At 40.6% G+C, this 12124-nt stretch overlaps 1 protein-coding gene and 1 long non-coding RNA gene across 4 annotated transcripts in view; both read left to right on the plus strand.

The window, feature by feature from the left end:
• LOC135507075 (hydroperoxide isomerase ALOXE3-like) overlaps positions 1–12124 on the plus strand; it is a 115475-nt gene that overhangs the window by 37062 nt on the left and 66289 nt on the right. The gene's annotated exons all lie outside the window — the stretch shown is intronic.
• Positions 258–6718, plus strand: LOC135507073 (uncharacterized). 3 transcript variants are annotated; one of them, XR_010450599.1, is made up of 4 exons: positions 258–278; positions 5153–5427; positions 5841–5910; positions 6229–6718. It is a non-coding gene; the product is annotated as an uncharacterized LOC135507073 (long non-coding RNA). The 3 variants fall into 3 exon arrangements; XR_010450601.1 differs by having other exon boundaries at positions 5153–5372; XR_010450600.1 differs by having other exon boundaries at positions 5153–5302.

The following is a 12124-nucleotide window of genomic DNA, read 5'->3' on the forward strand; positions in this document are numbered from 1 at the left end:
GCGAACAGGAATATTCCAAGTTCAGACAGAAGGGGGGAGTCAGATTGCCATGATCGCCAGGAACTTTACTTTTGGTGTTTCTTTTTAATTGTTGCGCTACTGGTGCTGTCTGTTGATATTAGGTAGGCAGCTACAGTAGCTGAATGATGTTAACATCTTCGGGTTTTGTTTCATTAAATGTATTTTATTTCATCTGGGTGCTTGTGTCACCTACTAACACCCTGGTACTACCCGTAGCTCCCGTTCTCCTCAGTCCGAGAAAACACTGAGAGAGAAAGGTATGTGTTGCAGATTACTCCTCTGTAGAAGTCCATAACGTGAAATAAATAAAACATCCCAAGGTTAATGCTGTAGATATTGTTATAAAGGAGTGTAAGACTATTGAAACATGTAACTTTCAGAGTTTTATTGTTGTTAATATAGTTTACAGAGTGCTAAAAGTGCTTCTGTTGCTAGCTAGCATGCCTTTCTGTGATGCAGACAGTTAGCTAAACTGCCGACTGGTGCTGGCGTTAAATTATGAGAGATGTAGTTTGGTCATCTAAGGTCTGAATGGGATAGCGGCGATTTCACGCTGTAACTTATTTGTGTTGCAGTGTTTTTGTACATGGGTTGTTGTATGTTGGTGCTGTCAACACTGAAAGCACCTAGCAATGTATTGGGGATGTGAGACAGGATATGTGCTTTACCTTTCGTCATGCTCCTGTGTAGAACAACTTGTCAGGTGGTGCATTGGAGATTGATGTGATGAAGAAATTAGGGTAAAGAAAGAAAACAAAAGACAATATGTCTGTTAAGATCTGCTGAGCGCCAGCCAGCTCGCGCTGAGGGAACAGTATTAGCTGAGTGCCAGGCAGCTCGTGCTGAGGGAACAGTGTTAGCTATCTAATGAGCGCCAGGCAGCTCGTGCTGAGGGAACAGTGTTAGCTATCTGCTGAGTGCCAGGCAGCTCGCGCTGAGGGAACAGTGTTAGCTATAGGCTGAGTGCCATGCAGCTCGTGCTGAGGGAACAGTGTTAGCTATCTGCTGAGTGTCAGGCAGCTCGCGCTGAGAGAACAGTGTTAGTTATCTGCTGAGTACCAAGCAGCTCGCGCTGAGGGAACAGTGTTAGCTATAGGCTGAGTGCCAGGCAGCTCGTGCTGAGGGAACAGTGTTAGCTATCTGCTGAGTGTCAGGCAGCTCGCGCTGAGGGAACAGTGTTAGTTATCTGCTGAGTACCAAGCAGCTCGCGCTGAGGGAACAGTGTTAGCTATCTGCTGAGTGTCAGGCAGCTCGCACCGAGGGAACAGTGTTAGCTATCTGCCGAGGGAACAGTGTTAGCTATCTGCTGAGTGCCAGGCAGCTCGCGCTGAGGGAACAGTGTTAGCTATCTGCTGAGTGCCAGGCAGCTCGCGCTGAGGGAACAGTGTTAGCTATCTGCTGAGTGCCAGGCAGCTCACGCTCAGAGAACAGTGTTAGCTATCTGCTGAGTGCCAGGCAGCTCGCGCTCAGAGAAGTGTTAGCTATCTGCTGAGCCCCAGGCAGCTCGCGCTGAGGGAACAGTGAAAGCTAGGCACAAGCGAGCCAGAGAGAAAAACACACTTGTATAATTGAATAATCATTCTCTGGTTTGCTCCGTTTCCGAGTGTAGTTATCGACATTATTGCTACATAATTTTAAGACGAATGGTGCTCGTCTGCTTTCCTGAAGCACTTTAGGCCACTAAATTTACTAAATTATTCCTGGGAAGAGAGAGGCCATTATACACACTGACATATTTCACTTTAGTCAATTTAACTTGAATTACTGAATCTTTGCTTTAGAACCCTTAAATGTAAGGTAGTCCACACAACTGTTGTTTAAAACAGCTGTGCATTAACTACTTAAAAAGGTAGCTACAGTCTGAAATCTGGTACTCTGTTCAATTATCATTTACATTCTTGAATATATCTGTTCAATTATCATTTACATTCTTGAATATATGCAGGCATGGAAACCAACCACTAGTAAAACACTGGATTGGTGTGATCAATTGAATAACTTTGTGACCAACTGGAGACCCAACACTGTATTTTATCTCACAATCATTGCAATGCAGGGTAGCCAGCTCTAAGTGGCTCAAAGCCTTTTTTGTTATTCAGGGTCAGGAGCCCTGGGAACCGCTGTCTATCAGGACTCTATAGAATGGAGAGGACTTTGTCTGAGGGAGGACGGTTGCCAGGTATTCCCCTAATCCCCCTCTGATTAATGGAGCTTTAACTCCCCCTAAAGCAATCATCATTCCACTGACCTCTGACAATGACTCTTGAGAGAGTGGCTCACTTTTAAGATGAAAGAGTATTAGTTACTTAGCGCTGGAAAGTCTACTCTGAACAACTGTCAGGGAAATAGAACTAGAAGAAAACAAACAGTCCATCTGTGCAGACAAACTGTTGTTGTTTCGTGATATTGCACTTTTATGAATAGCCAAGATGGATTACTAGGTTATTGATTCTGGCAACCCGTTTTTAATCTAAGGGATTTATCAGGTGTATCCACGGGGGAGTGTGTGTGTGCCCTGAGTGTGTGTTAGGCTGTGTCATGCACACATACACACACAATAATGAATCAATAATTCAGCCACACCCGCCGAGGGAACAAATCACATCCCACTTAAGGAGTCTGCCCTTTCTTTCCTCCAAGAAAGGTAAAGAAACGTAAATAAAACATGTGTCTGGGTAACTCTATGTAATTATAACCAGAGGTTAAGTTGGACTTCTAATCACATCTAACCCCCTGCATATTCACATCTAACCACCTGCACATTCACTCTCCTTATTTTTTTAGCACACTCTTATCCAGGGTAACTTTGTCCATTGGCTGTCAAATGTGCCAGATGTGTTCACACCCAGTGATAGGGCTGGAGGTTTTTCTAGAAGAATTACTCAAAGGACCTCAACAATGTTACCTTGTACAAGGTCAATTCACAACCTTTAGTAATAGATTCCCATGACTGACCGGCAGACGAAAGCAGCTTCTCCAATCAGCAGAACATATTAGTTCATCTCACACTTCTGTTATATGACTTTCACAGGTATACTCCACCCTGTAACAAAAACTTATATTTCTACATGATGGAGTAATAGTGAATACATCAAAACTATGAAATAACACATGGAATCATGTAGTAACCAAAAAAGTGTTAATCAAATCAAAATATATTTTATATTTCAAATTCTTCAAAGTAGGTACTCTTTGCCTTGATGCTTTGCACACTCTTGGCATTCTCTAAACCAGCTTCATGAGTATAACAGAACTGATATTGCAGGTGAAACCTGAGGAAAATCAAACCAGGAAGTGGCCTCTATTTTGAAAGCTCCATGTTCCATAGACTGCCTTCGCTCCATTTAAAGGGATATCAACCAGATTACTTTCCCTGTCGCTTCCTTAAGGTGTCACCAGTCTTTAGACATAGTTTCAGGCTTTTATTTTGAAAAATGAGCGAGAAAGATAACATCGTGTCAGGTGTTTGCATGAGCTTGTGCAGCCATCGTCTCTCCCTCTCCTACTGAAAAAGACAGCGCCGGTTGATATATTATCGATTATATATTTTAAAAACAACCTGAGGATACATTATAAAAAACGTTAGACATGTTTCTGTGGACATTATGGATACTATTTGGAATTTTCATCTGCGTTGTCGTGACCGCTCGAGCCTGTGGATTTCTGAACATAACGCGCCAAACAAACGGAGGTATTTTGGATATAAAATAATCTTTATGGAACAAAAGGAACATTTATTGTGTAACTGGGAGTCTCGTGAGTGAAAACATCCGAAGATCATCAAAGGTAAGCGATTAATTTGATTGCTTTTCTGATTTTCGTGACCAAGCTACTTTGATGCTAGGTGTTCATAATGTTTTGTCTAGTGATCGATAAAGTTACACAAATGCTTGGATTTCTTTCGATGTAAATCATATTTTCAAAATCTTACACGACAGGTGGATTAACAAAATGCTAAACTGTGTTTTGCTATATTGCACTTGTGATTTCATGAATATAAATATTTTTAGTAATATTATTTGAATGTGGCGCTCTGAAATTCAGCGGTTGTTGATGACAATTATCCTGCTAACGGGATAGGTAGCGTCAAGAAGTTAAGACATGAAAGTCAGTCAATCCAGAAAATATCAAGAAGTTTCTTCAAGTGCAGTCGAAAAAACCATCAAGAGCTATGATGAAACTGGCTCTCATGAGGACCGTCACAGGAAAGGAAGACCCAGAGTTACCTCTGCTGCTGTAACAGGGTGAGTGACTGGTTGCCGGGAAGTCAGGCGCAGGAGAGCAGAGATGGGTGATAACAGGATAACTTAATATACACCCTGGCGCAAAGGCACAGGCGAGGCAGCACAAAGCACAACCACGGTAATATGAACCGCTTTAAACAAAACAAACAAACCTAGTGCAAGCCAACCTGTGGCGTAACACCCTACACATAGAACAATTTCACACACAGCCATGGGGGAAACGGAGGGTAATGTACATTTAGTCTGATGAGGGAATGTGAACCAGGTGTGCGGGAAAACAAGACAAAACAAATGGAAAATGAAAGGTGGAGCGGTGATGGCTAGAAGACCGTCGACCACCAAACGCCGCCCGAACAAGAAGAGGTACCAACTTCGGCGGAAGTCGTGACAGCTGCAGAGCATAAGTTAATGAAATCTCCCAGCCTCAGTAATTGCAGCCCAAATAAATGCTTCACAAGGTTCAAGTAACAGGCATCAACTGTTCAGAGGAGACTGTGTGAATCAGGCCTTCATGGTTGAATTGCTGCAAAGAAACCACTACTAAAGGACACCAATTATAAGAAGAGACTTCGCCTGGGCCAAGAAACACGAGCAATGGACATTAAACCAGTGTGAATCTGTCCTTTGGTCTGATGAGTCCAAATTTGAGATTTTTCTTTTCAACCGCTGAGTCTTTGTGATGCGAAGTAGGTGAATGGATGATCTCCTCATGTGTAGTTCACACCGCGAAGCATGGAGGAGGTGGTGTGGGGGTGCTTTGCTGGTGACACTGTGATTTATTTAGAATTCCAGGCACACTTAACCAACATGGCTACAACAACATTCTGCAGTGATACGCCATCCCATCTGGTTTGCTCTTAGTGGGACTATCATTTGTTTTTCAACAGGACAATGACCCAACACACCTCCAGGCTGTGTAAGGGCTATTGACCAAGAAGGAGAGTGATGGAGTGCTGCATCAGATGACATGGCCTCCACAATCACCTGACCTCAACCCAATTGGGATGGTGTGGAATGAGTTGGACCGCAGAGTGAAGGTAAAGCAGCCAACAAGGGCTCAGTATATGTGGGAACTCCTTCAAGACTGCTGTTGGAAAAGCATTCCAGGTGAAGATGGTTGAGAGAATGCCAAGAGCGTACAAAGCTGTCATCAAGGCAAAGGGTAGATTCTTCGACAAATCTCAAATATAAAATATACATTTTTTTGTTTACTACATGATTCCAAATGTGTTATTTCCTGGTTTTGATGTCTTCACTATAATTCTAGAAAATAGTACAAATTAAGAAAAAACCTTTGATAGAGTAGGTGTGTCCAAACTTTTGACTGGTACTGTATGTGAATCCGTTCAATTTACTTTGTTATTAAATACTTGATATTTGCTTCTCATGACCATTCAAACGTTTGCTAGACTTTGTATATGCAAATTACATAGTCAGATTATGGGTCTTGTTGAGGTTATTTCCTACTCGACTACATCATCAATCCAATACTAAGCATTGGATTCAATACCAACGTTTTTCAGAGTTTATGTTTACCTAATGCCTCTATTCTGTCTTGTTTCCTCTGGCCTCAAGATAAAAATTTACTGGAAACTGATTTGCTTTGGATAAGAAAGATCTCAAAGATACGCTCTATGTACTCTAGGTGAGTGTGTTGAAATTGGTCATTTTGAAATGCTTGTGCTTTCTGCTAACACAAGCATTACTCATAGGAGGGTTTTTCATCCTACTTAATGGGACCCATGTCATCCAAAAAGTTGACTCAAGTTTTCCAAAAAAACACCTGGAAGACCTTGGATGAACATCAAGACTCTTGGAAGAATATTATATGGACAGATGAGTCAAAAGTATACCTTTTTGGACGACATGGGTCCTATTATGCCTGGCGAAAACCAAACACTGTATACAAAGGGTCAAGCATGGTGGTGGTTGTGTGATGGTTTGGGATGCTTTTCTGCCTCAGGAACTGGACGACTTGCCTTAATAGATGGAACCAAGAATTCTGCTCTGTATCAGAGAATTCTACAGGAGATTGTCAGGCCATCCGTCTGTGAGCTATAGCTGAAGAGCAGCTGGGTAATGCAGCAAGACAATGATCCAAAACACACAATCAAGTCTACATGAAATACCTGAAAAGCAACACATTTGAACTTTTGGAATGGCCCAGTCAATGTCCAGACCTCATCCCACAATTGAGATGTGGAAAGACTTGAAACAAGCAGCTCATGCTTGAAAACCCACAAATGGTGGCTGGGTTAAATTAGTTCTGCATGGAAGTGTGGGCCATAATTCCTCCAAAGCAACGAGAAAGACAACTACAGGAAGTGTTTGGTTGGAGTCATTGTAGCTAAAAGGTGGCACAACCAGTTATTAAGTATAAGGGGGCAATTACTTTTTCACACAGGGGCATTGGGTGTTGCATAACTTTGTTATGAAATAAATCAAATAAGTATGCAATTGTGTTATTTGTTCACTCAGGTTCCCTTTGTCTAATATTAGGTTTTGGATGAGGAAGGGGCAAATACTTTTTCACGGCACTAGAATGTTCCCAGGACTGATGGAAACTGGACACTCGAACATCAGGGGAACATTAAAAAAAAGTTCTCTCTCCCGATACTTGTTAGCAGGTTAAGCCCCCATTTACACCTTGAATAAACATGCAACATGTTATAGGATCATGGCCACGATTGACCAAATTTGGGGATGTACTCATTAGCAAAATATTTCACAATGGAAAACGAAAACAGACATTTCTTATTGGACAAATTCAGCTTGGTTCGTATACGATCCTGGTGTTGTCTAGAAACATAAAGGACGCATTATGATCTGAAGAGACATATTTTAATACCAAATGTAGACACTTAAATGTGATCTATTAGTGATTCTACACTATTGGTCTGATAACAGTTAATATAGTCACATGTGTATTGTAAACTGGGTCAACATGTTTTTTTTACACTACAACAACAGGACATGATAGGTGATATGTTGTGATGAAATCATCTGGGAGGCATGTTGGCACAAGTTAGATGTGTTCCAGAAAACAGGTGAAATCAGATAGAATGGGAGTGGAAAAGGAAAGAAGGGGAGATCTGGTTCCCAATATGACTAAAAGAGAGGGACAGACGGGCAACTGACTATTTCTCATTTCAGTTGTGTCAAACCTCCACTAAACCATTCAGATCACAACAACCTTCAAGTGACGCTCTAGCTTAAAAATTAAACAATTGAACAATAACAAGTATAGTGTTTTGTTTAAAACCAGAAAGCCTTGATTGGGTTGGCATGTCATAATTTTACATTTTAATGCCACTGAGTTGGTTCCAGGCATCATTTGTGTCAAAAATATCTCCATATCAATTTGTGTAAAATCTTTGTATCCATTCCAAGAACTTATATGAAAGAATTTATATGTTGAAAAGGACATTCTTTTCATGAGTGTATGAGTTCAGGTCTGTGCTCTATCTGCATAGATTGCTTTCAATGTAAGGCTTTGCGTTACCCAAAAAATGCATCAAAATAGGTCAAACTGAGTGGTTTTAGATTGCTACACTGTTCTCTACAGTCTCAGAGTTCAAATAGGTGTAGGGCTTCATTACAGACAGAAATACTCCTCAGTTTCATCAGCTGTACAGGTGGCTGGTCTCAGACAATCCCGCATGTGAAGAAGCAAGATGTGGAGGTCCTTCGCTGGCATGGTTATCCATGGTGTCATGACTCCAACCGATGGTGGCTCCCCTTTCCATTCGGGTGGCGCTCGGCGGTCGTCGTCGCCGGCCTACTAGCTGCCACTGATTCTTGTCTCCCCCTCCTTATGTGTTTATTGATTACACCTGTTTTGAGTTGGTTGTATTAGTTGGGCTTTATTATTCAGCCGGCCCGCCCGTTTCTTTGTGCGGGATTGATCATTGTAACCCTGGTGTTTGCTACAGACAAACGTGTTCGTGTATTTAGTGCTGGACTGTTTTCATTCCCTGTGTCTGGGATATTTTGTTTGAGCACCCAAAAGTGGGGTGGCCGTCGTTCACCGTGTCTGCATTAAAGGAGCACTATATTGAACTCTCTGCTTTCCTGCGCCTGACTTCACCTTCAAGACACCCAGTACCTTACACATGGTCTGCGGTTGTGAGGCCAGATGGACGTACTGCCAAATTCTCTAAAACCACATTGGAGGCAACTTATGGTAGAGAAATTAACATTAAATTATCTGGAAACAGCTCTGGTGGACATTCCTGCAGTCAGCGTGCCGATTGTAAGCTCCCTAAACTTGAGATGTGGCATTGTGTTGTTTGACAAAACTGCACATTTCAGAGTGGCCTTTTATTGTCCCCAGCACGGGTGCACCCGTGTCATGCTGTTTAATCAGCTTCTTGATTTGTTACACCTGTAAGGGATCATCTTGGCCAAAGAGAAATGCTCATTAACAGGGATGTAAACATTTGTTCCCAAATTTCTAGTGAAATAAGCTTTTTGTGCATATGGAACATTTCTGTGATCTTTTATTTCAGCTCATGAAACACGGGACCAACACTTTACATGTTGCGTTCATATTTTTGTTCAATATACAGTACAAGATACCATAATTATGGCCATCATAATTAGAGTTTTTGGGAAAACTGCAAGGAAAACTGCAGATGTACACTAGGCACTGTAGTTCAGGGGTATCCGTTTCTATGAAAAGTTAAGAACGTCCTCGTGAGATCTCTGATTCAGTGGAATGAAAAATACTTTTTTTAATGAGGAGAGGAATGAGGAAAGCATTTTTTTAAAGTCTAGGCCAGACATCATACACAGGTATGTTTACATCATACATGTTCAACAGAATCACATACCTGGTTTAACTTAATTCAAATCTTCGTAGTGTTTACAGTAGTTAATTACTTTTGGCAAAACATTTAAGTAAAATAATATGATTAATGTGTCGTGTGAATTAAAGACTCTGCTCAGACAACTAAGTTGGCAGGACCACTTTGAAAAAGAGAGCATGGAGTTATTGGCCGAGCAGATAAAATGTCTAGTTCTAAAGACTCAAGTTCTGTATCTTGGAGGTTCAGCAAGAACAGGCCCTATGGGCACAGATGTCAGTTCAACATCTAGTTTTGATTTACACTAACCTTGAATTCAACAAAAAATGTCACCATTTCGTTAGATTTATGTTAAAGGTTGATTGAATGATTATTTTTTTGGATAGAACGGTGATTTAAAACCAGTTTTATCCCAGTGGGGTGTTTCATTAAATCACCAGGTAGTTTTGATGTAGTGAACAACATGGGCACAAACTGGTTGAATCAACTTGGTTTCCGCGTCATTTCAACAAAGGATGTCACTGTCACATAATTGTATTTGAAAAATATTATCAACATAAAGGAACATTTGGATTTTGTCTTTTCTCACTCAACTTTTAACCTAAATCCAATTACAAGATTCACATATTGTGGGATTTCATGTTGAATTCTCACAACTCAATCAAATGTAAATGAAAACTAAACGTTGAACTGACGTCTGTGCCCAGGGGGAAGTTTTTTGGAGTTGGTGTTCACCAAATGTCTCTCTGGCCTCAGAGAAGAACTGGTCAAGCAAGAATATTACATTATATTTGGAAGAGCAAGATTTCAAAGGGATGCTCAAAATACTAGAGAGTGGGTGATTGTGAAGATAAGTTATTTGATTTTAAAAGGACATATGGTGGCTTAAGAGCAGGAATGAGAGTGGCGTAACAAAAACATCTGGAATTGATCTAAGCTCATGACTTTCTTTGTATTGACAGGTTTTTTTAAATTGGGAGACGAGCTTTTCTTTGCTGACCATAATTTTCACTTGTCTGACCACTTGCATGATGATGACTTTCTCACACGACTGGCCTATCTGGGTGATGTTTTTTTATCTGAATCTAGGATTACAGGGACTCTCCACAACTACATTCAATGTGTGGAACAAAATTGAGGCTATGATTAAGAAGTTGGAGCTCTTCTCTGTCTGCATTAACAAGGGCAACACACAGGTCTTTCCATCACTGTATCATTTTTTTGTGTGCAAATGAACTCAAGCTTATGGACAATGTCAAATGTGAAATAGCAAAGCACCTGAGTGAGTTGGGTGCGTAATTGTGCAGGTACTTTCCTGAAACAATTGACATCCCTTTCATTCCCTGCCTCCAATCCACTTACCGATGTCTGAACAAGAGAGCCTCATCGAAATTGCAACAAGCGGTTCTGTGAAAATGGAATTTAATCAAAAGCCATTGCCAGATTTCTTGTTTGGGCTGTGCTCAGAGTATCCTGACCTGGTTAAGACACTGATGGCCTTTGCAACCACGTACCTATGTGAGAGTGGATTCTCGGCCCTCACTTGCATGAAAACTCAATACAGGCTGTGTGTACTCTGTGTGTGGAAAATGATTTAAGACGGAGACTCTCTCCAATACAACCCAACATTGCAGAGTTACATGCATCCTTTCAAGCACACCGATCTCATTAACCTGTAGATTTTTATTCACAATTTTCGATGAACAAATAAGGTTTTGTATGTAAGACGTTTAAATAAAGAGCAAAATTAATGAATATTATATTATTATTTGTGCCCTGGTCCTATAAGAGCTTTTTGTCACTTCCCACGAAAAACAACATTTGAGAGTTTCTCTGACTCTGGTGCTGGAGTGGGAACGCAGCTGGAGGTTGAATGTTTGAAGGCGACTATAAAACGTTTGGGAATCACTGCTTTAGACCATCCGTACGCACAGTTTCTAGTGGGGATATGATGACACGCTTATTCATAACAAACAAAACAGGTCAATAGAATTATAAGATGCAATCATTTGCTGTTAATGAGAAGAGTGAGGATATATTTTTTTCGTCTTTGTATTCGAAAATAGTTAGAAATCGGTAACTATTTCCTATTTAATTTCCATGAGTTCCTCACCTTTTCTGACTGTGATGGCTACTCAAGTATTGGCAGTTAACTCATGCTAGCAAGCGCCTTTTCCTTGTGGTAAAACATTACTGGATATTGTTGTACTTTTAGTTGTTACTGGAGTCATCATGTTATCCACCCATGATGGAGATAGGCACAGCTACGCAGGCTTGCTAGCATTAGCATAGACCTCTTCTTATGAGATACTTATATTGTATGCACTAATTCTGCCATGGCTCATTGGCCAAAGCCTATGGGGAAATGAATGTTGTTTTTTTATAGGGTTTTGGATCAATTCAGAAAGAAAAGTCCTGTTGTAAACACAGGTTTAGGAGATCTTATACGTGTTGTTCTATGAGATCATCTTCAGCTATCATCACTTTGTGAATTATGAAGCATTTAGTTAATAAAAAAACAAGCACATATAGCACTTACAGGCTTCATAATTCATAAAGGTCATGGTAACCAGGTCAACTCTGAGCAGTTGTTTTGGGCCCTGTACATATCATTTGAAAGCTATAAGCGATGTCTTTTCAGAAATCAAACTCAAATCTTGCTGCTGGCAATGTCATAAGATCCCCCCCTCCATTAAGGCCATAAATCATGCACTATGGACATTCTCATAGAGTATGCAGGTCAAGTCACCAAAGGTATTTAGTATGAATGGAAAGGGTACACCGTGATGGTCATTGTAAAGCAATGCATTTTCTAATCCATCCACATTACCTTATATGCATCCTCCACATGCTCCGTTTAGCTAGCTCATCGTGTACAATAGGATAAGTGAATAGGAAAACAAGTTTGAAGTTTCTTCACCTGTCTTTCAATATATATTTATATATATATATATATATATATATATCAGTAACTTACAAGCCCTGATTGCTAAGGTAATTTTAAGTTGTCAAGCTTGAAAATCTGTTCAGCAATTTTGGCATAGTGACTCACTA

This window comes from Oncorhynchus masou, chromosome 20 (genome assembly GCF_036934945.1).
Source record: "Oncorhynchus masou masou isolate Uvic2021 chromosome 20, UVic_Omas_1.1, whole genome shotgun sequence".
Taxonomy (NCBI): domain Eukaryota; kingdom Metazoa; phylum Chordata; class Actinopteri; order Salmoniformes; family Salmonidae; genus Oncorhynchus; species Oncorhynchus masou.